General features: G+C 43.6%; 2 long non-coding RNA genes across 2 annotated transcripts in view; one reads left to right on the top strand and one right to left on the bottom strand.

Annotated features, from left to right (window-relative positions):
* The window catches only part of LOC134284493 (uncharacterized), a 40579-nt gene that overhangs the window by 9867 nt on the left and 5745 nt on the right, over window positions 1-24967 (bottom strand). The window lies entirely within an intron of this gene.
* LOC134284492 (uncharacterized) lies at window positions 4-23760 on the top strand. Its single transcript, XR_009995800.1, has 2 exons — window positions 4-12603; window positions 18336-23760. It is a non-coding gene; the product is annotated as an uncharacterized LOC134284492 (long non-coding RNA).

Raw genomic sequence — 24967 nt, 5'->3', positions numbered from 1 at the left:
TAACGAGATAGAAAGAAAAACAAATTAGCACTTATTACACTTATTATTTACTTGTTTACTGCAGTTAACAGTTAATATTAACGACTGTCCATTGAATGACAACTGCGCTCTAGATTCCTTTTCCTGAAACGCCTACGGAGATAGTTTGGGTGCCCTGTTTCTTCTGAAGTAGACGTTAAATTAACATTCCTATCCTTTCCCTTCCTTTCCTAGTGATTGTAAGGACGTGGCCAAGTAAACGAAGTGATGCTTGTTTTCAGACGCGCCAACTTGGTGAAATTATTGGGGGGGGCAAAGCCTGGTTTTTCTGATTTTTTTATGGGAAAATCTAAAAATCATCACCCCCCCTAAGTTCGCGCCTATGTTTGTTTTGTTCATGGTTTTGTTTCACCAACTCTAAAGCTAGTATGACACTCTTTGACCAATGCCAACTATTTGACCACTTCTGGCAGTTAAATTTTGACCTATGAAAAACAGAGTCAAACAAATTTCCGAAATGTATCAGTCAAAAGTGGACAAATATTTGGCGTCTGGGCAAAGCGTGTACGAGCACCTTAAGAGCCGATGCACACGAGCGTTAACTGACGCTGCGTCGCCGCAGCGTTCCTGTGGGGCATGCCTTGACATTGCGTGCCGCACACGATGCGGCGCGGTAGCGTTGCGTTCTCGTGTGCATCCGCCCAATTGATTGTGTTTAACTCAGGACGCACTTGCGTGCACGCTGCGTGGACGCGCCGCCCTTGTACATCGGCTCTAAAGCCTGGAACACATAGCGTCCGTTCCGTCGAGGTTTGCGTTTTTTTGACAGTTTTCCCATGGGAAATGTGTCAAACTAGTGTCACGCACACGCAAACGTATGCATTGTGTGGGGCACTTAACACGTAGAATTCAAAACTGTACTATACTTATACTCGCACCCTCAGCAGCTTCTCTTGCAGCCGCTATACTTCCGGAAGTTCTTAGTTGGTGCAATTCGACACAAAAACCACCTGGAGATCAACCGGAATGACCTGCGTAAGGCAACAATCGTAGAAAGTATGAGCTTTTTATTCGCACCACCACTGTATTTGTTGACATTGTGCTTAACAAATCCAAAAATCAAAACAAAAACAAAGTTTCCAAATTTTATAGTGGTAATCACGTTCAAATGTATGCGTGCCTTTTTTGTAGATGTAGTTGTGAAACTGCGAGGAAAATATTTGCACTCTTACCCCGGACGTTAGTTTTATCATTATTTACCCGTTTTACCCAATTCGATTGGGTAATATTTGCATATGCAATCTGAATAGCCTTTCAATCGGCGTGCACTTTTGTGTGAGGAAAAATTTGCGCTAGTGTTCGTGTGTTGAAATGTCACTTATCTCTATTGAACAAGGCGATGTAGGGTGACCAGTTTGTCGGATTAAAAGTTTACCCCGGTAATTCGACAACAATCGTTGTCAAATTAGCGGAGATATATGGTAGTGAACCCAATCATGACTACCTTGATAGGAAACAATCATCTTCCAGCATGTAGCTACAAGTACTCGTCGCTGAACGAAACAAAAACATGCATCGATATTAAAAATCAACAAACCAAGTAGGCGGATCCTACCGGTTGTTGTTGCTGTCGTAGTTTCCCTGCCAACCCCCGTAGTAGTCTTGGCAACTCGCACATCCAAGTCTACACCTACTGACTGCCTGGGGAATAGGCACATGCAGACCCCGATTGCATACTCGTAACAAAATACGGAAATTATGTGCAAATGCAATATGCTTCCAAAGCGGGATCGTGAAGCTGCGTCGGCACTGTCGGGCTTTTGGCCTACACACGCATGCTGCCTGCACGTGTGTGGCGGTTCGTAAGATCGATGCGGACTGGAATTTCAAGAGTGGGCAACCCCCGTTCGTATACCAAGAAGTCAATGGACGGACCATGGGCTGCTGCCCAGGGGGAAAGCGGTGGAGCATGGAGGCGTTGATTTATGCTGCGATATATTTATATCCTCCGGGTACCTACAGCGTGCAACACCAGTTTAATTAATTTTATGAAAATGAGTGTCTTGTAGAACGGGTTGGGAAATAGATCACTCTCGGTCAAATCTCTAGACCCACGTTTGCCATGACTATCGATGACTTAAAAAAATCTGCTTGTAATTTTCATACAAATTTACATAAATAGGCTCTTAAAGCCCTATCTGATTTCTTGGTTTAAACCACAAAATACAATCCAAGGGTGCATATTTACTCATTTTTTGACGTTTTTATTGGCCGTGGTTAAAAATACATAATTTAATTTTTTTTAATCTTTTGTCCCGCCCCTAGCTTATATCACATACTTTGAGTGACTTTTTTTCACCGTGTACGTCAGATAGGAACAAATGTTGAATCCCCAGTGCGAAAAATGTCGAGTTCCATCACATCAAGGTCGACCTCAAATGTCAAACTAGAACTACATATTTACCATGTTACTTATTTCGAATTTTCTCATTATTCCTTCGTTTCTCGAGTTCGAGTAAAGTACAATTCCGATTAGAAAACCGTGCTTGATCGTATTATTCAATGAAAGCGAGATTTCGCCTATAACTTTAGGACCCTATTGCAACGTCAGTTCGACACTAAAGTGCGTCAGAGTGTACTGCCAGTACAGCAGCCGTTCACTCGTTGCAACATGTTTACATTGCAACGAGCGAATGTCATTCGCTAATTGAATCATCACTTTGAAACTAAAGTGCATTGGAGTTCACTGACAGCATAACTGACAGCACAAATTTGACACTCACTCGCCTCAAATTGCAAAAACTTGTCATTTTTTTGTTCTTTCGACGGACTTGCAACTAAAAAGCAGATTTGTCTGAAGTTTGACCCTTCCCAGAAGGACATCTTGCGCTGTCTGCACGCAACGGCGAAGCCGGTTACTTTGATTGCAGCAATAATCCAATCAAGAGGTAAATAGCGAGCATAAGCAATCCCACGCACAACACATCAGTGGAAACAGGTTCGCCTTTTCCGATCTCGATTCGCCGAGGAGAGAGAGGGGCGTCAACATCTTGTTGTTTTCATCTGCCCCGCTCACCTCAGTGTAGATCAAAATCAAGCGACTTCAGGCGAAGTCAATTTGTATAGAAAATGCCATTCCAGGTAAACGACTACAAGGTAATTAATTGACACCGTGTTTGTTAATTAAAAAATTGGGTCCAGAGCCATCGACGAAAAAAGAAAACAAGATGGTAAAGGACGCTAATAAGTCCTTTTAGCGACAACTACCCGATGAAAAACACTAGTTTACAAAATAAAACGAAAGTCGTGAACTTCTGTCAACGACCAAAATTTTTGAAGCACAATTTAGTACTGATTTCGAAACCGTGCTTCAAATTTTTTTAAGTAGAGCACTTTTTGAGTTTTAGCTCAATATCGAGTTTTACAACTTTTAAAAATATGGAATTTACTAAAATTCAAATATCTTGCGTTTTGTTCAACCAATTTCAAATCTTTTTCCATAAATTAAAAGCTAAAAACAATACCATTCGATCATCTGAATGCAGGTTTTGCGTCAGATTGATGAAATTCAAGATATTGGCGAGTTTTAGGGACGATTTCCTTAAATTTTAGCCAAATTTCCAAAAATATATGAAGAAATGTATTTTTTTCAATATGAAAAAAACAATCTAAAAATTCTTTCTCAACGTTTATTTGACATATCATATGTAGGCGAGTTACAGTAAAAAATTCAGCTCAATCGCTGCATTGATTACGGAGAATGAGAAGTGTGAAATGAGCGACGTTGCTTAAAAATAGAACAAAAATCGATTTCAAATAATCAACCTTGTATGGAAAGTCGAAAAAAATTCCGCTCTACTGTATTTTTTTTCCTTCGCGTTTTCGAACTCAGTGCATGATTCTACACCAAAAATGATCATCAGCTTACCGAGTTCAAAAATGCTGTAAACTAGTGAAATTACTAATAAAACACCGATATTCGGTTGAAGTAACCATAGTCTACATTGGAATTTGGAATCGATAACCAAATTTTAGCTAAAGAAGTCTACACGGAGAAACGAAAGTACCCAAAAGTGAGTTCATTCCACCCAACTTCGAGGTTGCGTGCGGGAAGCCAATTTTGAGTTGATGGAGTCGATGTTGAGGTAGGTAGTTTGCATTTAGGCGTATACGGCCAAAGTACCTAGAGTCGAAGTTCTTTTTACTCAACCGTCAGTTAAAATTACTCAACTTTCGGTACCATGTCACTTACTCAATTTTGGCTTCCTGCATCGAACTCTCAAAGTTGGGTTGTTTTGCTATTCACTCTCAAAGTATCTAAATACCAAGGTAAGAGATTCCCGCTAAAATCCATGGATTAGTGAGAAAAGGAAAAAAGCAAAAAATAGTTATGAAGTTTGCGCTGATTTGTATGGGCGCATAACTATTTAGCAAACTTTCTTAAGGAATTAAGCACTCCCATCATAGAAGCAATTATTTCATTGCATCTCACTGGATTAAAAATGACCTCCATGCTATAAAACAGAAAATATCGTCATTTGAAAATCGATGACAAAATTTTTTTAATTTGTGCTAAACATATTTTTTCAGCATTTAGAATCATCCAAACTAATTAAACTTTACAAACTTTGCTGAAATAATGACATTTTAGTGTAAAAACGTCAACTTTTCATAAATAAAGCAGATGTGTTGGTGAGTCTCGTTATTGACATTTGCGGGAATCTCTTACCTTGGTGTTTAGATACTTTGATTCACTCTTTGACAACAATAAAGAGAGCGAATGAGAGAGGATGCAAAAAAGAACTAAAAAATGAGTTATAAATACTCAAATTTAGGTTCTCTTGTTTTTCAGTGTAACATCTCAAAGAAAACGCCCAAGAAATCGCCTACTTTGATGCCACACTGGGATTTTTTTTTCAACTCGGGTTCCCCATCGCTTCTGCACGCGTGGATGCAATTAAAGGGAGGGACAACAGCACGGCAGCCAGCGACCGCACAAAAAATGCGAGTAAATATTTAGGCTATATTTAGCGGAACCTGTTCGCTTGGGCTGCAGCAGCAGCAGACACGGTTTCAACAACGGTCAACCACAATCGTCCCGCGTCCGTCGGTGCAGAAAAAAAAGGTAAACGAAAACAAAACCAAAACAAATAAAAGTCGCACCATCTTTCTTGCCATGGCACTGCCATGGCAACCCGACGGTCATCCGATCGATCGAGCCGCAACGACTTGGAGATGGAGATCGCCACGTATCGAACCACTCGCATCTTGGAAGGTATTTATTTTTTCGGTGGTTCGATATAAAGCCTTCAGTACACGCTTTGCCAAGTGTGCAAACTTTTTCGCACGCATCAAACAACATCAAAGCAAACGCTTGACATTAAATATCGATGTTTTGTCAATGTTACGACCGCTGTTGGCCTGCTGGGTTATGCGTGCGGAAAAATTTGCACACTTGTCAAAGCGTGTACTGAAGGCTTAAGACAGATTACCGGAGATTTCCAAGAGATTGTTTATTCAACAGTTTTGAAACGTCAATATTATGTAATTAACATATAATGTAATGGTATTTGACATTCAGATATATTGTGACATGTCATTGTGACATGTTGAGCATTAGTCATAAGAAATCGATTAAAAATGACCATTGTAGTGCCCCTCGGCTTAAGTGATGCCAAACTAGATACAGTGGTAATCGCTAGTTTGAACATTACTTTTCAGCAAGCGAATGCCCAAGTATAGATGACAATTCTCTTAGGTATGCTAGATCCTCCATTGCATCAGTAGTGGTAAATAGTTTTGCACAGAGCTCAAATGGGATTGCATAACTATTTTTGATGTATGGGTGGAAATAATGGCGATCTAGCATACCTTAGAGCTGACATCTATACTTGGAGCGAATGTTACTCGTCAATGGATCACTAAAATAACAAAAACGGCCGCTATGAAATGTACAGATAGCGCCACTGTAGCCTTGTGTGTTTGACGTAACTCGACTGCTGTCACTGTGTTATGGTCCACATATACGGTGACGCTTTTGTTTTGATGCGGTGCCAGCATTACTGACAGCATAAATTTGACATTAGATTGCATTTTAACAACAATATCATGTCAAACTTTGAACCTAGAGCCACAGACAACAACAAAAAAATCGCTGCAACAATCCAAGTTGCAAAGAGCAAAAAAAAAACTTATTTTAATGAACTGTCACTAAGGGACAGGATAATGGGCCTTTTCATTTGACGTCTAAAATCAGCTGATTTTGGTGGCCTCTGACAGTTCAGTGTTTGCGCTTTTGTTCGGCAGTTGTAAACAGTGGCATACGTAAACCTGTCAACTGAAAAGACCTATGGCGTTGACTTTTGACAGGAAGAGGTCAGTAACGTTAAGAAAATTTATATGAGTTAAACAATTTTCCGCGACTATCAAAACGAACATCAACTTTTGGCGCCAGCAACCTTTCCCAAGCAGCAAGAGGCGTCGTCTCAAGCAGTTTACATCAAGCGGAGAAAAACAAGTCAATTTCCGATCAATAAATTATTATCGCTGGTCTCTTGCCGCAGTATGCGACAAGCGGCTTACTGCGATAAAATACCATGATATTCAGACTAGGCATGCAGTGCCAATGGGTCCCTCACTTTGCGACGGTGGGTCCCTCTAAACGGTGCTCCACCACACGCGCCGTCACGCCATCGTAGCAACCGGTTCCGAAAATTTTGCGCTACTAATTGTGTATTGCTGTTCACGCGCTAATCACATGTCCGCTGCGCTGCGCTGGTCGGCCGCTAGACGGTATGCAGACCGCAACATTAGCCATGCAGCGCAGCCGGGCCAGGCCGCGGCGACAGGTCGGCTAGCTACGGACCGGCGTGTGTTTGGTGCTTCTTCTTCTGTTGTTGGTGGACGACGCATGGTTTTTCTGTTTTTGCTGTGTGCAGTTGTTGTGGGTATCTTCTTATCGTGTCAGCGTCAGGTTTTCTTGCCTAGCGTCGTCGTGGAGTTGTTGAGCGCCGAAGAACAAGCTCATCAGTCCTAGAATGAGGACTGTTGCCAAGCGACCACCACCGCACGCGCAGCAACTATAGGATGATGAGATTCCGAAATTAGGATTATGGTTTGGTGAGTTCGTTCGTCGGTGGCGAATAGAAACGAAGAGAAAAAATATTCAAGAGCGGTCCTGCACGAGTGACTTGCAATTTGCAATGGGTCATTGTTTATGAAAATTGGCAGCGCATGTTCGGAATTAAATGTTCGTCCGATGAACGTGTACCGGCGGACATCCTTGATATTTCCGCAACGGTCGTAAACGATGCAAATATGTCGCCAAGGGGTGGTCGACCTTGCCTTCTACTTCTGATCCGATTGTTTATGTTTGCTTTGATTGTCATCCGGGCTGTCGATTCACTTTGACATATGCGGAAAATTGGCAAATCCTTGAAAAAGCGTCGTGTCGCGTGACGCGCCTACTCTGTTCACGCCCTAACGCGCGTCCGCGACGCATCCGAACCTATCCGAACTACTAGATCGACGCACGATTGTGACACCTGCACTCTCAATCCTTTGTTCAAATCTGTTCAGATTCGAAACTTGAGATCTGTTGTAATACGAGCGCTCAAGAACGGGCCCTTTTTGAGTGTCTGGGCTACGTTAGGAGAACACTTTTCATCTGACTTAACGATCATTCTCCCCGGTCCCGTCCACGCAAGCTGCCCCATCCATTTCGCGACCAAGGCTTGCTCCGTTTATTGTGTTCTGTGCGGTCATGATATTTATAAATGACCATGTCGCCATGTAGAATGCATACGCACGCAGCTCAAGTGGCGTCCAATGGGAAGAATCGTACGATGGTTGTCTGTCTGTTGCAGTCTGTTGTGCTTTCACTTTCGCCCTGCACGGACGCGCAGACGCTCCGTAATTTCATTTACGGTGTACACACGCTTATCGCACCTTGTTCGTTACTTATCTAAAAAATGCTTTCGTTGTTCAAACAACTGCAGGAAATTGCATTCTCGTCTCTGGATAGATTGATGGCGCTCAACCAATGGTTGTCTATCTGTCTGTCTGTCAAAATCAAGGAGTGGCTTAACAACCGCAAATATCCGCTCCATTTGGGATCAATGGAATTCACCGCGCGAATTTTATCAACGGTGATGCATCATGCCGCGCTATCCCCAGATTCTGTCCTATCTTGAATTGAAGTAAACAACAATCGCAGCAAGCCACTGAATGTGCTAAATGAGACGGCACCTGCTGCCCGGTTGCCATAGAAAGATAACAATTAGCTAACCGGCACGATTCGAGAGGATGTTTTGAATAGGTCCTAAGCATTTTCACCCTAACATTTCGGCCTTTTTGATTAGTTTCTCTTTGTTTTTCGGCATGTTTATGCGTCACCTTGGCAACGGCAGACTTCTTAATCGACCAAAATAACGTTCAACCCATTCGGAAAAGTTCTTCGATATCAATGTTTACACTACCAGCCAGAGCAGCGCGGTGCAATGATCCTATCGACGATCGTTTAGCGTCGCGCTTTCGCATATACGACACGACTTCACAATCATACGCTACTAATCGCAACGCAACTGCCGCAGCAGCTAGCAAGTCTCGTGAATCGATCGACTCGCGTGCAAAGAAGGAAGTGTGCGAAATCGAGCCAAAGCAGTGACTTCCCACTCTGCGCTCTAGGCGCAGTGCACTCTACTAACTCTAGTAGCTTATGAATTATTCAACAGCGTTGCTTCGATTCTCGCCTGTCGTTGACTTACATTTGTCAGTCGGTCGGATGATTCTATGCGTCAGGGATTTACCGCTCCGCTCCGCTCTAAGTTGAGAGAGTGTTATTTATCCACCGTTGAGAGGAAGCTGACCGGTTGAAGGTCCTTCGCAGTTCCGCTTTCGGAACCTGTTATTTTGATTTAGATCCGTTAGTCAGCAGGTGTGACGTGCGAGCGGACGCGGTGTAATCTTAACTGTCAGAGAGGGGTAATGACAGGTGTCGCTTCGCAAACGCACCGTGACGTCGAACAAATTCCGAACATCCCAATTGACTTATGAGACGTTTCCTTTTAGGACGAGGAGCAATTGCACTAATTTCGAACGACAGTGCCGACGGTCCCACGCAGTTAATCTGCACCTTCGGTTCTGGGCCCAGCCAGACCCAGACGAGTTTCATTCACACGTAGGAGGCTATGCTTTCTTTCGCTCCGTGTTCCTTGCAGCATAAACCCAATCCAATTGAAGGGAGCCATAATTCTTCGTGAAGGCCTACGCACGGACACACAGACACACAAATCGAACTAAGCAGGCGCTTTGCCTTCACTCGACCGAGCGAGCGCAGCGGTATTCAGAGGTACAGGGCGACCTTCCTTTTATGGAACCTTGGCGACGAAGACGTCTGGCGGCGAGCGGTCGGATGCATTTGGGATCGTATTTTATGTTAATTTTCTCTTCTGACATATCTACCGGCGAACGACGACGGAACGAACCGGCTTTTGACTACACGGCGGAGTCGGCGTTGCATCGATTACAGTGGACGTTCGATAACTGAAACGAATCATCCAAGCAGTCATGGGAAGATATGTCACACACTCACAACAGATTTTCACGCATAGCCGTGTGATTAATAAAGCTATTAGCTATTATTTCAGTAAAAAGTAAAAAAGTAACGTTTGTTAGCTGACTCTCAGCTACACGTTTGCCGAGCTATGAACTGTCAAAATTGTTGTTTACTAATTACTCGGTTGTAGAAATCTCAGGAAAAAAAAAATTAAAGAAATGCTGATATCACGGCAATCCGATTTATATGTGCAAATTGTAGCGCACTACATGAAATTCTGTCCTTTTCTTTCACTCTTATAGAAATTTTGTAAACAGCAATGCCAAGAAACGTCAAAATCCCAAAGAAAATCAATACGATGCCCTGTTGGCTGTTTTCAAAAGGCCTAGGCCTCTGACCTTCCTGTATGACAAATTGAGCTGTCAGTCTTGTAAAATAAACTTGGGCAATGATCTCTAGAAACTGCGTCCTAGAAAAGATGAAGTGCTACTTTGGTCCGATGGACGTGTTCATTCAATGAACTTTTGGACGGTTCCGTATTATTTAGTTTGCCATGGAAACAAGTTCATATTTCGTAAAGATGGAACCGCTCAAACGTCAAAATAATGAATTCGAGTAGAGATTCATAAAGCAAAGAACTGAAAGATTCATTTTGCAATGAATTCGATCAACTTCACTGCTGGCGCTGATTGTCTGATCTTTGACAGCTGTCAAAACGCCAGTTATGTTCCAACTATCGAACGCCAACTGTCATGCTTTCGATCCTCCGCGGTCACGGCGGTGTGCGGATGATCGTGTCGTCCGTCATGGTTTACTTTGATTGCGTGGAGAAACGCTATAAATATGGGGCTCTATGATTGCGTTCCTTCCACGTACGTAGGTACCTCCACTACCTACCTACCTACATAATACAATGTTGCGCGGCATTTATCGGGCGGTAAAGTGGAAGAAAGCCGCCTTTGGCCGCCTGTTCACCGTCGTATAGGGCGTTACCAATTGGAGGGATACAATATTAATTTATCTGCCGTGACCTGAAGGGGCGTGGATTGAAGTAAGTGAAGAGGAGGTGTGATTTGATAGGGTCCGTTAATTGCAATATGGTGGTGGAAGTGAGCACGTTTGACGTTGATGTCAGTTATTAATTGACGGAATAAATCAATTTATTTCAATGGGGCAGTGTTGGAAGGTGAAGCTGAACGAAAATTTGAATTTAATATTGATTGGTAGAAGAATTGAGGTGTTTATAGCTCCGTTGGTAAACTCATCGCAAGAACATGTTCAGGGAATCAGGGAGTTTATGACCCAAGTGATCTACAGGGATGGAATTTCGTGAACATTGTAACTGAGTAGACGCAGACGTAAAACAACTCTAGCCGTGAACAGGTTGGGCCCAAGAATACTTGCACTTTTATACTGGTGATCAATTCCTTGGTTTTCAATGCTATCCTGATAGTCCACCGTATATCCATAGATATATCTATGGTTTATCTATTCATGACATATTCTTGGCTTCGACATCTTCCAATCTTCCATTTGGAAATGTAGGCAATGTGTATTTGCTTCCAAAGACGCTTCTGCCCAAATTCTCGGAAGATTGGATGCGACCGGTTATAGGCCCAATATTACTACACAGCTGCCGACCCGGTCCACCGAAATTTCTCAACCATTCTTCCCCTTATTTTCCCCGAAATCCCTTATCAATCGCAAACAAAATTAAGCCTCGCCGAAAAATACAAAACAACGCCAAACAACCACCCCAGGTCCAGGCCTTCTTGGATCACGTCGCGTCGTTCGTGTGCACCTCCCCTGCTGCGTTCGAAGCCACACCGGCTGAACGCCGCGTCGCTTCGTGAGGACATTTTAAAGTCAAAGGCTACTTATCTCACACACGTCCCGCTCTCGTACACCTCAACGTCGCTGTCGCGCACCGCCACCCAATGGGAAATTACGGGAAATACGGCTTGTTTTTGCGATTCACGTAAACTCTTGTTGAGGTAATTGCCTACCACCTATCAACAAAAAAGAGAGGACCCATTATCTTCCAAATTGGACAAAAAACGCTTAAAAACGCGGCGTTGGTCGTCGCGTTGTTTACGCTCCGTGTAGAAGCTTCCCGGCGGGATGCAACGTGCACCGGCTTCTTCCGAAATTTTCAAATGTTATCTGTCTATTTTTGTATTACATACGAGTATTTAGGTGTACATTATGGAAAAACGTCCGGTCACTCACCGGTCGGATGATTCAGTCAATCCGAACGCGTGTGTACACAGCTCCCGGCTGTGGCTCAAATTCGTGAATAATGATTGTTTGAAGCGGGTGTTACTAAACACCTCGCGTCGCGGCCTACTGCTTATCGCTCGCAAGTTCACCTTTTTGGCGGCGATAAGTAGGGTCGTGGAAGCTAGGATAGGATGTGACACCTGCAACTTCTCTGTCTAATTTCACAGCTTGCTGTCTTGTTTTTCCGCGTTGCTAAGATTATTGGTCCCCAAATTGGTCTCTTTTGGGCTGACTAGTTGTCGTATCCTATCCTAGCGTGGAAGCAACGCCCGCTTGTTCGCGCGGCGACTGACTTCTCCCCGGTTGCCGCGAAGCGATGCGATAGAGTAATACATGAGCTCACAGGAAAACGTTTCTTGTTCGATTTGGTGGCAAAGCCAATCGGCGAGGGAGGCTATTTTTGGACGAAACGCAAATTATAATTGGCACATCGACAGATTTGCGATTGAGGGGGGTTTGCGAATGTTACAGGAGCAGTGGTATTGATCGTTACATTACTACTTTCGTTGAGTTGACCTTTCTGGCCCAGAAGGCGGATTCGCAGTACAGGCTACTTCCCAACACAACTGTGTCGGACTCTAGGAGACGGCGATCGTTTCAACATCCAGCTTTTTTCAGCAGACGATACGGTAGCAATCACCAGAAGCTGGACGAGCAGATAAGTGCGATCAACGAGAACGATAATCTCAACACTCTGTGGGAGTCTATCCATGGAGCGATGAGTACGGCAGCGCAGGAGGTGACAGGCACTGCTCAAAGACAACCTACACACGAAAAATCGATTGAGGGTTTTGTGGAATCTGGATTTCAGGGATTTCGGAATCTTCGTATTCACGGTTCGCTAGTATTCACAGGTATTCACATTAAAACTCAAGCCACACGAGCCCCGCACTTTATTAGCTTTCCACCACTTCTGTCTAACTCTACATCTCTCGGTTTCCTTTCCACTCTGTTCTCTCGCTCTCTAGCCCGATGCCCTATCTGCGCTACTCGCTTGACATACACTGATCGAAATCATTACATGTAGGATACCACATTCCCCCTTTACTTAGAATCAAAGTTAATCATCATTACATAGTCATTCAAGTATCTTGGAGGTCTTGGCTCCCGACGATCGCGAGTCTTTGTGTTATCCATCTGATTTCCCATATCCTGTCTGTTAACATCTGCTGGACAATTATCATCATTATCTTCCTGAACTTCAACATTTTCTGTTGTTTTTAGAACAACCGGCTTTATATGAGACACATTTCGATAGTATGTTTTTCCTGACAATTTAGAGCGTATCTCTACTTCTGAACCTGATAGACTAATAACCTCAAACAGTTCTGATCCAAAGTTGCTAGACAATTTATGTTCCTTTGTCGTTCGCTTTGCTATTACGATATCTCCTACCTTTAGCGTACTTTCCCTGGCTTTTCGTCTTCGGTCTGTTGACTCAGCTGCCTGTAATTTCATACTCCAATCGCGGTCTCTTATACCTTCGGTCGTTTGCCTTGCTCCCCCCGTTACACTTGGTAGCTTGTCCCTCAAAATCCTGCCAAACATCAGCATTGAAGGGGCAACTCCAGTTGTAGTGTGTGGTGTGGAATTGTACATAAGAAGGAAGTTTCGAAGGTCCCATCTCCAGTCTGCACCTTGCGTTTCTTGACTTATGCGCAATCGTTTGAGGATTGTGTTGTTCATGCGCTCGACTTCGCCATTTGCTTGTGGCCAATATGGAGTTGTTCGCTGTTGTAGAATGCCGAACTCTTTGCAAAACCGTTTCATTGAATCACTTACGAACTGCGGTCCATGATCAGAACGAAGAACATCTGGAACTCCAAAACGGCTAAAGGTCTCAAAAAGTGCCTTTACTGTCAACTCAGCTGTAGTCTGCTTCATAATAATTACTTCCACGAACCGACTAAAATAGTCAATTAGTACCAGTAAATTGCATCCGTTGGGAAGGGGGCCCAGAAAATCGATGGCAATCTCCGACCACGCTTTTGTTGGCATCCGAGTTCTTTGCATAGGCTCCGGTGGTCCGGTCGACGAAACCATAGTGCAAAGATTACAGCTTTTAACAAATTTTTCCACCTGTTGGTCCATTTTCAACCACCACACCTTTTGGCGCAGGCGACGTTTCATAACGGTCATGCCAGGATGTCCATCATGAGCACAAGCGATAATTTGTGCACGAAGAGGCTCTGGAATGACTAGCCTGTCTCCACGCATTACAATTCCAGCTGCTGTGTGAAGTTCTGTTTTGAACTGTTTGTAACCTCTAACACTTTCTGGCCACGTATCTGTTTCGAGAGCATTCATTAGCTCCTGGAGTACTGCATCATCTTTAGTCGCTTCTATGACATCGTCCAAAACCACGGCGTCGGGAATTGAGTGATCTACTAGCTGCCGAACATAGGAATCTGTTTGTGCGTCAAATGCTTTGGGAGAACATACCGACAATCTTGACAGTGAATCAGCGAGGTTACTTGATCCTGGTTCGTAGCTTATTTCATAATCATACGCTTGAAGACGCAGAATCCATCGCTCGAGACGCGGGCAAGGGCGTGATCGAGGGCTGAAAAGGTATTTCAAAGCCTTACAATCGGTTATGAGTTGAAAACGTGTTCCGAGTAAGTAAAGGCTGAATTTTTCCACTGCCCATACAATCGCCAGTGCTTCCCTCTCTGTTTGAAAATATTTGCGCTCCAAATCAGTGAGCGCCTTACTAGCAAACGCGATTATCCTGGTTTCACCTTTATCGTTTGCTTGTAGCAGTACGGCCCCCAATCCCTCTGGGCTTGCGTCCGTCACGAGCTTTGTTCGGTGACCACGATTGAAGAATCCTAGATACCCAATGCTACATACTGCTTCCTTGATCTCCTGAAATGCCGCGCTTTGTTCTTGCTTCCACCGGAATGTTGATCCTGCTCGCAACAGTTTACGTAGGGGTTCCGTTTTGCCAGCAAGGTTGGGGACAAACCGACCAACGTATGTAACGAGCCCTAAGAAACTTCTAAGTTCGGACACAGTTTCAGGTTCTCGGAAACATTTGATGGCCTTGACCCGGTTCTCAGTTGGTTTCACTCCTTCCGGATTCAACACGTGACCCAAAAACTCAATCTCATTTACGCCATATTGACATTTTCGGTTGTTTAGCAGCACTCCATATTGATCCAGTCGTTTGAGCAACTCACGCAATCTTTTGTCGTGTTCCGCTTTTGTTGAACCAAAAACTACAATGTCGTCAAGATAAATTATTATTCCGTCCAACCCAGCCAAAATGGTTTCCATAGTCTTTTGGAAGATTTCTGGAGCACACGAAACGCCGAACATCAACCTCTTATATCTAAAACAATGGCAATAATAAAACAATAGATGTTATAACCGATGTTTATTCTATTTCTTTTCAGTCCAACTAATTCAAGTAAAAACCATAACCCCAAAGTCGCAAAATCGGTGCAAGAAAAAAAAAAAGATCTACCTGTATAGTCCAGTCTTCGTAATAAACGTCGTGATCGGTCGAGACTCCTTGGAAATTTCCAACTGGTGATATGCTTCCTTGATGTCGATTTTAGAAAAAACAGTTGCTCCGTCCACGGATCCCAGCAGTTCGTCCACTAAAGGGAGTGGGTGTGCCTCCCTCAAGACTGCTTTGTTAGCCCGACGCATGTCGATACACAGTCGAACATCTCCGGAGTCCTTGAGTACAGGAACCAGGGGTGAAACCCAAGGGGATGGTTCTTGAACCCGCTCAATAATCCCTTGCGCTAGCAACATTTGCAGTTTTTCCTCCACTTTATCTTCCAGCGCGTACGGGACACGTCGATACGCTTGTCGAACTGGTTGAATGTTTGGATCCACTGGTATCTCCACGACCAAGTCTCTTATTTTCGGAAATTCCATTGTAGAATCCTCCGAAATACGACCGACATCAAATCCAACTTTCAATACATGGAGTTGTTTAGCTGTCTCGTCACCAAGAAGACATTGTTGGCCTTTTTTGGCGACGTAGAACTGGGCTTCTGTTTCATTACCTCCGCCGGCAATGGATGCCATGAAGCTGCCGACCATTTCCATCGGTTCGTCTGATCCGTAACATCTGAGAGGCCTATCGATCTTTGTTGTCATGTTCTGGACCACCGCACCCTTTCGCTTCATTTCTGCCCACGATGACAGGCTGATTATGTTTGCTGCGGCTCCAGAGTCTATTACCATAGGTATTTCAACACCTCCCACAGAAAATGAGAAAGTATTGTTTCCCATGGCGTAGAATATGTAATCACTCTCTTTGTTGCTTTCAGCTTCCGTATCTTGGACTACTCGAATCCTCTTGGCAGCCGGCTCTTGTCGTGGATCTCTATTTGGACGTTTGCGACATTGCCTCGCAAAGTGTCCAACCCTTTTGCAACTCAGGCAGGCAGCTTGTTTTGCAGGGCAATGCGTAGCTCCCATTACGTGCCCCCGACGACCGCAGGCAAAACATACAGGTTCCGAACGGTTAGCAAAAGATTTTCGTGGATAGGGTCGATATCCCTGAGTTGCCTCACTATGGAATCCTTTTAGACGGTTATTCATCCCACGATCCGGCAGGTTTGTTGTTGGCTTCCGAGATACTCTGTTTACGTCTTCAGTCACTTTGGCGGTATCAAACTCTTTCAGCTTTTTCTCACTTTCTTCCATGCTTGTCCCTATAGCTTCGACTTCTTCCAGCGTCATGTCCTTCTTTAGCATCTTTTGACGTAGCTTTCCCGATGCACATTTCTCCACAATTTGGTCCAATATCATTTCATCCGATTTCTCATACTCACATCGTTTGACTTGAGCTCTCAAACGAAGAACAAAATCCGAGAACCTTTCCGACGGCTTTTGAGCGATTTGTCTAAACTGATGGCGCTCATACGTCCGGCGGCGAAACGGTTCGAAATGGGAATCCAGTTTTGCAATAGCTGCATCATAGTATGGAGGATCACTCAGGACGTGCGAAACCTGACCACCCTCTGGCAAATTGTCGTATATATCCCGTAAATCGGACCCTCTCAGATACAGCAACTTCGATCTTCTGACGTATTGCGAGTCGATGTTTTCAGAATCGAAATACGCTTCCAAGTCTCGCTTCCACTTTGCCCAAGCGACTGGCAGCTGGGAAGATTCAACATTTGTTTGGAAAGGCTTAATCCTACAGTCCGAACCAGCCCTGGAGACAACAAAAACGTAATGAACTCAATTAAAATCTAGCTCACCACTTTTCAAAACAACTTACATCATTCATCTTTGCGGTTGAGAAATTCCATGTACCTTTCAACATAGTGATTTTTTTTTTTAATTCGTACAATAATTTCAAGAACATTCAAGTTTCATCCCACGGTCACAACAATATTTGATAATCCTGAATACTTTTTTTAATTTACAGCGATACCGCCGATACCACTATAAAGAGTATGTATCGAGATACATTGTTTCAACTCAAGGCGATTCCGCCACCGTATCCTTTAATGGCGAACCCGCCACTTTTGTATTTTACGGCGATTCCGCCACTTTTTGTTCACGGCGAACCCGCCAATAAATGCAAGCTTATTCCCCGATGGCGAACCCGCCACTTTTCTGTTTACGGCGAACCCGCCACTTCACCGTTTACGGCGATCCCGCCAATAAATGCAAACATTATTCCTAGATGGCGAACCCGCCACTTTTCCATTTTACGGCGATTTCGCCACTTTTTCAACTTACGGCGACTCCGCCACATCCTTAAACTACCTGCAAGTGTGCAATAGAATCAATTTACACGGTGCTTTTCACCACCCAACATTCCAATTGTAATAAATAAAACAACGATAAATTGTTTGGAATCATCGGTTTAATCTGTTTAATCGGTTTAATCTGTTATATTCACAAGAAAACTCACCTGCATCTTCGCCTACATCAATGCTCAGGCCCACGCCACCTCTGCAGCAAATGTAGTGATGCCGCATCCGGAACTAATAATCAATTATTTAAATATTTGTCACCAGCACAAATAACTCTCTCCCAGCACTTTTCACTTTCTTGTAGACAACTATTTACTTCTTTTTCACAATGCACAAATTCCAGATTACAATCTTCTACACGCACTACATAACCTCTATTTTGGCATCAACCACCAAACAAGAAAAAAAAAATCATTCGGAAGGCAGAATACCAGCCCCAGCACAAACCGACCGCCTTGCGGATGAATGATGTGAGTTGTCGATTTAGCCCAAAATTTCTGATAAATAAACCAATGAAAACTTACATTTTCACCTCGTCGCCAATGTGGAATCTGGATTTCAGGGATTTCGGAATCTTCGTATTCACGGTTCGCTAGTATTCACAGGTATTCACATTAAAACTCAAGCCACACGAGCCCCGCACTTTATTAGCTTTCCACCACTTCTGTCTAACTCTACATCTCTCGGTTTCCTTTCCACTCTGTTCTCTCGCTCTCTAGCCCGATGCCCTATCTGCGCTACTCGCTTGACATACACTGATCGAAATCATTACATGTAGGATACCACAGGTTTCAGCAAAATTTTGCTGAATTTTGCCGAGCTAAAAGTTTCAGCAAAATTTGCTGATTTGTTCAGTAAACTCTGCTGATCACCAGTAACGTTTTGCTGAAATTCAGCAAACTTTGCTGAAATTCAGCAAACTTTTCTGAAAGTCCAGCAAAAAATGTTTCTGGACCCTTCAGCCTTTCAGCTCGGCAAAATTCAGCAAAATATTGCTGAAAGCGTTTGGTGTGTACGAGCGGGTGGTCCGACGAGGAGTGCCAGAGGTAACGGACGAGAAGAATGTTCGTTGCCAGAAGCCGGATGCTGATGTCGGGAACCCAGCAGAGCAGGGAGCGATATACTCTCTCTCTCTCTCTCTCTCTCTCTCTCTCTCTCTCTCTCTCTCTCTCTCCCCTTCTTGGCGTAACGTCCTCACTGGGACAAAGCCTGCTTCTCAGCTTAGTGTTCTATGAGCACTTCCACAGTTTTTAACTGAGAGCTTCCTCTGCCAATGACCATTTTGCATGTGTATATCGTGTGGCAGGCACGAAGATACTCTATGCCCAAGGAAGTCAAGGAAATTTCCATTACGAAAAGATCCTGGACCGACCGGGAATCGAACCCGTCACCCTCAGCATGGTCATGCTGAATACCCGTGCGTTTACCGCCTCGGCTATATGGGCCCTAGGGAGCGATATACGGAAGCATCGAATCCACCGCAGAAAGCAAAACTATGTACCACGAGGAAAATGTGATTGCTCAGGCGCAACAAAGTATGGAGCAGAATGATATGCGGAGGGTTTACGAAACTATCAACAGCGCTTTTTCTCGTCATGTGCAACGACGAATGATGGAAACATTCTGACAGCCAAAACGATGATGGCTGCCAGGTGGAAAGAGTACTTTGAGAAATTGCTGAGGGGTGGGAATGGAAGAGCGACAGCCAGAATTCAAATCGACGACGACAGACAGACTGTGGAACCTCCAACGCTAGACGAGGTCAAGACAGCCATTAGAGGGCTGAAGAACAACAAGGCTGCTGGGAAGGACGAACTCTCGGCCGATCTTCTCAAGCACGGTAGTGAGCAACTCTTACGCTGTATTATCTATTTTCTAGATAAATAAAAATGGAATGGTGTCATGACTTGGCTCAAGAACGGGTCAACGGACCTACAGAATTCTTTCACTGTTGCATTCGTGCATGCCTTCGACGTGTTTGTGCGAAACAATTATTGTGAAAAACGACCGGGAATGTAGTTAAAACGGAAAAATGTGAAATGTGAGGCGTTGTCAAATCACAACACCTTGGTAAGACAAAGTTTGTCGGGACAGCTCGTATTGAATACATGGGAAGAGGAAGTACTGCCTGCTAGTTGGTTGGATGGTCTCATTTGCCCTCTATACATGAAAGGGCATCGACTGAAGTGCGCGAATTATGACACTTCCCAATTCAGCGTACAAAATGTTGTCCAGAGCTCTGTTCAACAGGCTGAGGCCAATTGAGGAGTCATTCGTCGGCAAATATCAGGCGGGTTACCATGAGGGCCGATCAACGACGGATCAGATGATCACCCTGCGGCAGATTCTCGATAAATTTCGGGGGTATAACTTGCAGACTCACCACCTAATTATTGATTTCAAGGCGGCGTACGATTCAGTGAAGAGAAACGAGTTATGGTGGTTTATGATCGAACATGGTTTTCCGACGAAGCTGATTAGACTGATTCGTGCGACGCTTGACGGATCGAAATCAAGCGTACGGGTTGCGTGCGGATGAAATGTCGTCATCGTTCGTAACCTTAGACGAACTGAAGCAGGGTGATGCTCTTTCAAGCTTACTGTTCATCAAGGAGCGATTAGGAGAGCTGGTCTGCAAAGGAGCGGACCAATCGTCACGCGGTCGCATATGCTCCTGGGCTTCGTGGATGATATCGACATCATCGGGATCGACCGTCGGGCCGTGGAAGAGCCGTTCATACCTTTTAAGAGGGAGACTGCGAGGATTGGACTTACGATTAACAGCACAACCAACGTGGTCAACGTCGGTCCGGTCGTGGTAGTGGCGACGAAGTAGTGCTAGGTGGTGAATAAAGTGTCTCGAGTATACCAAAGTGGCGAATCCTTGTCGTTTTGACAGGTCTCCTGCTCGATTGGAACTATGGAGATGACACTAAATCGGCTGTTCCAATTTTGACGTTTCTCCTCTTTGTTTTATCCAGGCTCGTTAGTGCTGAAAAGTTTTATCACAGAGAAACAGACGTAACACTTTCATAACAAATTTCATTAAAAATCATCGTCACGAAAATGTAACTGCCCAATGCTAAACGTACTGTGTTTGGCCGGGCCATCACTAGGTGGCGGTAGTGAGGAAACGTCAAACAGGAGCAAAATCGATGCCAACGCCGCAAGTGGTCAATTGGCCAATTACCAACACTTTGAAACAACCGTTAAAAGAGTTTATCGATGGCAAGCGGTCGGAGTGTGACGTCTGTTTCTCTGTGGTTTTATGTTGTGGACGAATTTGTTTATTCTTCCGGTCACCCTATACGGCCATGAATCGTGGACGTTGAGAGAAGTTGAGCGGAGAGCCTTTGGAGTGTTCGAACGTAAAGTGCCCCACACAATGCATACGTTTGCGTGTGCGTGACAGTAGTTTGCCACATTTCCCATGCGAAAACTGTCAAAAGAACTCAAACCTCGACGGAACGGACGCTGTGTGTTCCAGGCTTAAGTAGTTGCTGCGAACAATACTCGGCGGTAAACTGGAGGAAGACATCTGGCGGCGTCTGGCATGAACTACGAATTGTACCAAGCTGAGTACTGCGGATAGGAACGGTTTTATTATTCAAGCTATCCAACGCACACAAGCACACCACCGGCACTCAACTTGAAAACATGCACGAGCCTTCAATTATCTTGCCACCAACTCTCTTGGCGCAGTTGTCGAACACGCCGTCGCTACGCCGTTCGAAAAAGGTAAACAATATGATCAATCCCCCATGACTCTCATTTTGTGCTCGTGTTCAACTGAGTAACGCGGACTCAACCCCTTTTTGTTGTCAAGCAAATCTTGAAACACGATTCATGTGTTAAATTGGTCACATCTGTCATTCGGGTTTCTTTTTTCTCCGAATTTTACTTTCTCCGCTCTCTCAGAAGAGGTAAACCATGTTCAAGCATGTATCTGTACACATGACTTTAACAAAGTTTGTTTACATTCGAGGATAATTCAGATGTCTCCTACAGTTCTTTATCGCTTATTCACGATTTTCACCGCTCCAGTACCGACTTGTTTTGTTAGAACTTGTGGACGTGGGTTACAATGCGGTGCTCCGTGAAAGGTTGCCGTTGGAAAGGTCACGTTAGTGTTTTATTATTTCTCGGCGGATGTGTTTCTGATCAAAATGAGAGATGGAAAATGGTTTGATCACAGACAAACAGACGTCTCACTCTACTCACTTCCCATCGTTTCCCTTTTTAACGGATTATTCAAATATTCCGTAGTTCGCAAATCGCTCGCTCATGGCGCTCGCATCGCTTTTGCTCCTGTTTGACGTTTGCTCACTACCGCCATCTACTCAGTGGGTTTGCGTACCACAGCATAATTAGCATTGGGCGATTATGTTTGCGTGACGATGATTTTTATCGCATTTTGTTCCAAGTGATACGTCTGTTTGTCTGTGATTTGATCATATGTGAGATGCCGTTTGTTAAAAAATTAAATTGAAGTTGAAAATATTTTATTTTAATTCCAATATAATACAGTAAACGTTCGGTCGGTGCAAACGGTTTAACTGCAATGCTTTTGAACTGCAAGTCCGGTAAGTGCAACTAATTTGCAGTTATCGCACCGCTACCCGTCAAAATGGTGCGCCAAGTTAGCTCAAATGAACAGTCGAATGAATTTTGCATTCATTTAACGTCAATTGATGGGTTGTTGACGCCTGCCTGACGTTGCAGTTATCGAATTTTGTTCGCTAAGTGAAACGTAAACATGTTGCAGTTATCGAACGTCTACTGTACAATACTCCCGAATCGATCACACAGGGTGAACAATGAACATAACCTCAATCTACAATGTTTATTGGCTCCCGATTCAGGCTCCCGCAGAGAGAGCATATTGAGTCAGTCCACGGGACCCAGGTGTTCAATGCTAATGAATTCGCGGTAGAAATTTTGATGTATAGTCTTGGCAAACTACGCTAAAATAGGCTCAAAAAAATAATGTTTTATACTTTGCCTCGCTTTCATCTTGATTAAGTCTATTTTGTCATGCCTAGTTTAACTTGTTTAAAATGGTTTAAAAATATCTGGTTGTAATACTTTTTTCTGTCGGTTGGAATAGCATAAGTACAGTAGCTGTGGGAGCCGTGACAGTTCGATGGAGATATTAGGACAGCGGTCAACGGAGATACCTTGACAACCGTTCTGATTCAGTCCGCAGCACCCAGGTACCAAGTATTGCGAGGTATGCACTTCAAACGGAATCGCTCAAGTAATTTTCGTTCAGTGCATTATTTTTCCGTGACCGGAATGGTAAAGAAATTTAACACAGCAAGCCCCATTTGATTTGACGTTTCGTTTCAGCTCCGTACTAGGATCCGGAATAAAGCGACGCTTTCTTATTTCTTGAGCGATTCCATGCCTGAATTTCCCACGCATCGAGATAGGCCAAGAAATTTCTTGCGATCTCCGTACTACCCATATATAAAGAGATGGATATAGTGAAGCGAATAGGGCACTGTCCATAATCTACGTACTCATTTTTGGTCATCTCAGACCCCCCTCTCCCCCACCGTAGACAAAAAAACAAAACTGTTCGAATTTATAAATTTGAAACAGTTCTAGATGCTTTTTTAACCTCCCATGCATTTTATAACGCTCCCGGAGGGCATGCCCTAATCAATCCCTAGTCACTTTGGAATACTTTACTACACGCAGAAAAATAATTTGTAAACACAATTAAATTCTAGTTCAAATCAACCAATTTTTCAGTTTGTTATAGCGACAAACTGATTTCTAGTTTAAACTGAACTGTTCCATTGTTCGATAATACAAATATTTTCATTTGCCGAAATTTTTCACAGTTTGTTAGAACAAGCAGAGATTTGGTAGTTTCAACATAAAATAACAGATTGATTTAAACGACTGCACTTTTGCCACTAACAAAGCCGGGAAGTGATTGTGTTGGTGACGGCAGCTCCTGCGGCAGCTCGGAAATCTATTTTTAGACACTCGACAAGCGGATGGAAGCGAGAACGAATAAAAAAGGCAAAAAATCGAAACCGACCAACTTTTTTTGGATGCAGTCTTGAGTACCTGCGCGTTATCCATCACGGCCAAAACTGCACTTGGAAGTTGGAGTGATGGATTTGCTACACTTTCTTCGGTGTGGCGATGTTGGGGTAAGAATTTTGAAGATGTGTGGGTGCTTCCGGGCCATGTTTATGGTCCCCATTTTGTTGAAACAAATGCAGATTTTAACGTTATATGGAATGATGGGAATTGGTTGTTTTGATCGATAAACTCTAAATAAGAACGAAGAAATATAACTTCGGAATAAGTAAATGCTCAGTTTGAAAATCAATCATGCGTTTTATTGTTTTAAACAAGCCACATTTTGCTGCGTGTAGAAAACCCTATGCCTGATGGCTCAAAATCGCGAACTATTTATTCTGATTAAAACTGCGCTCTTAAAACTTCTCATTTCGCAAGCGTTTGTTTTTTTTAAGGAAAACTATCCGGATGGCGTAGCGCCCCCCGAAAAAGGCACGATTCGGCCGTGGATACCGTGGAAATTCCTTAGAAGCATCCGAAGAATTCCTGCGGCATTTGTGGTAGAATTCCTCCAGGATTACCTAAGGAATTTCTCCATGATTTGACTGGAAATAACTACATACATAATCTGAAAATTCCCTCCAGAACTTCCATGAAATTTACTTCAAGAAGGTCTCCAGCAACAAAGCATGGTTTTCTTAGGATTCCCTTCGAATATTTCTCGGATTTTTTTCCGAAATTCCTCAAGAAGGTCCTCAGATTTATTTCCAGGAGCTCCACAAAAAATTTGGGAATTCCTTCAGAAAATCTTCGGGAATTCATCCTGGAGTTTTATAGAAATTACTCCTAGAGTTCGGGAATTCCTCTAGAAGATAATTAGGAAATCCGACAGGAGATTCTTGGAAATTCTTTCAGAAGTTCCACGAGAATCCCTCTAGGAGTACCTCGTGAAATCCACCAGAAGTTTCTCTGGAATTTCACCAGGAGAACCTCGGGAATTCCTCCAGGAGTTTTACAGAAACTTCTCCAAGTGTATCTAATATTCCTCCAGAAGAACTTTGGATATTTCTCCACGAGTTCTTCGGTAATTCCTCCAAGAGATCCTTGGGAATTTCTCTACAGAAGGAAATTTCGACAGAAGTCCCCAAGAATATCTCCAGGAATGTCCCAAAAAATTCTATCCAGAATTTCCATGAAATTTACTTGAGAAGTTCATGGTTTTTCCCGAAATCTCTAAATAATTTTCTCGTATTTATTTCCGCTAGTTCTACAAATGAATCCGAAAATTCCTCCAAGAGTTCCACGGATATTCCTTCAGGATATCTTCGGGAAGTCGTCCTGGAGTTCATCGGAAAATCCCTCAGGAGTAATTCCTCCACAA

Source organism: Aedes albopictus, unplaced genomic scaffold, assembly GCF_035046485.1.
Source record: "Aedes albopictus strain Foshan unplaced genomic scaffold, AalbF5 HiC_scaffold_204, whole genome shotgun sequence".
NCBI lineage: Eukaryota > Metazoa > Arthropoda > Insecta > Diptera > Culicidae > Aedes > Aedes albopictus.
This window is presented reverse-complemented; position numbering and strand designations above follow the sequence as displayed.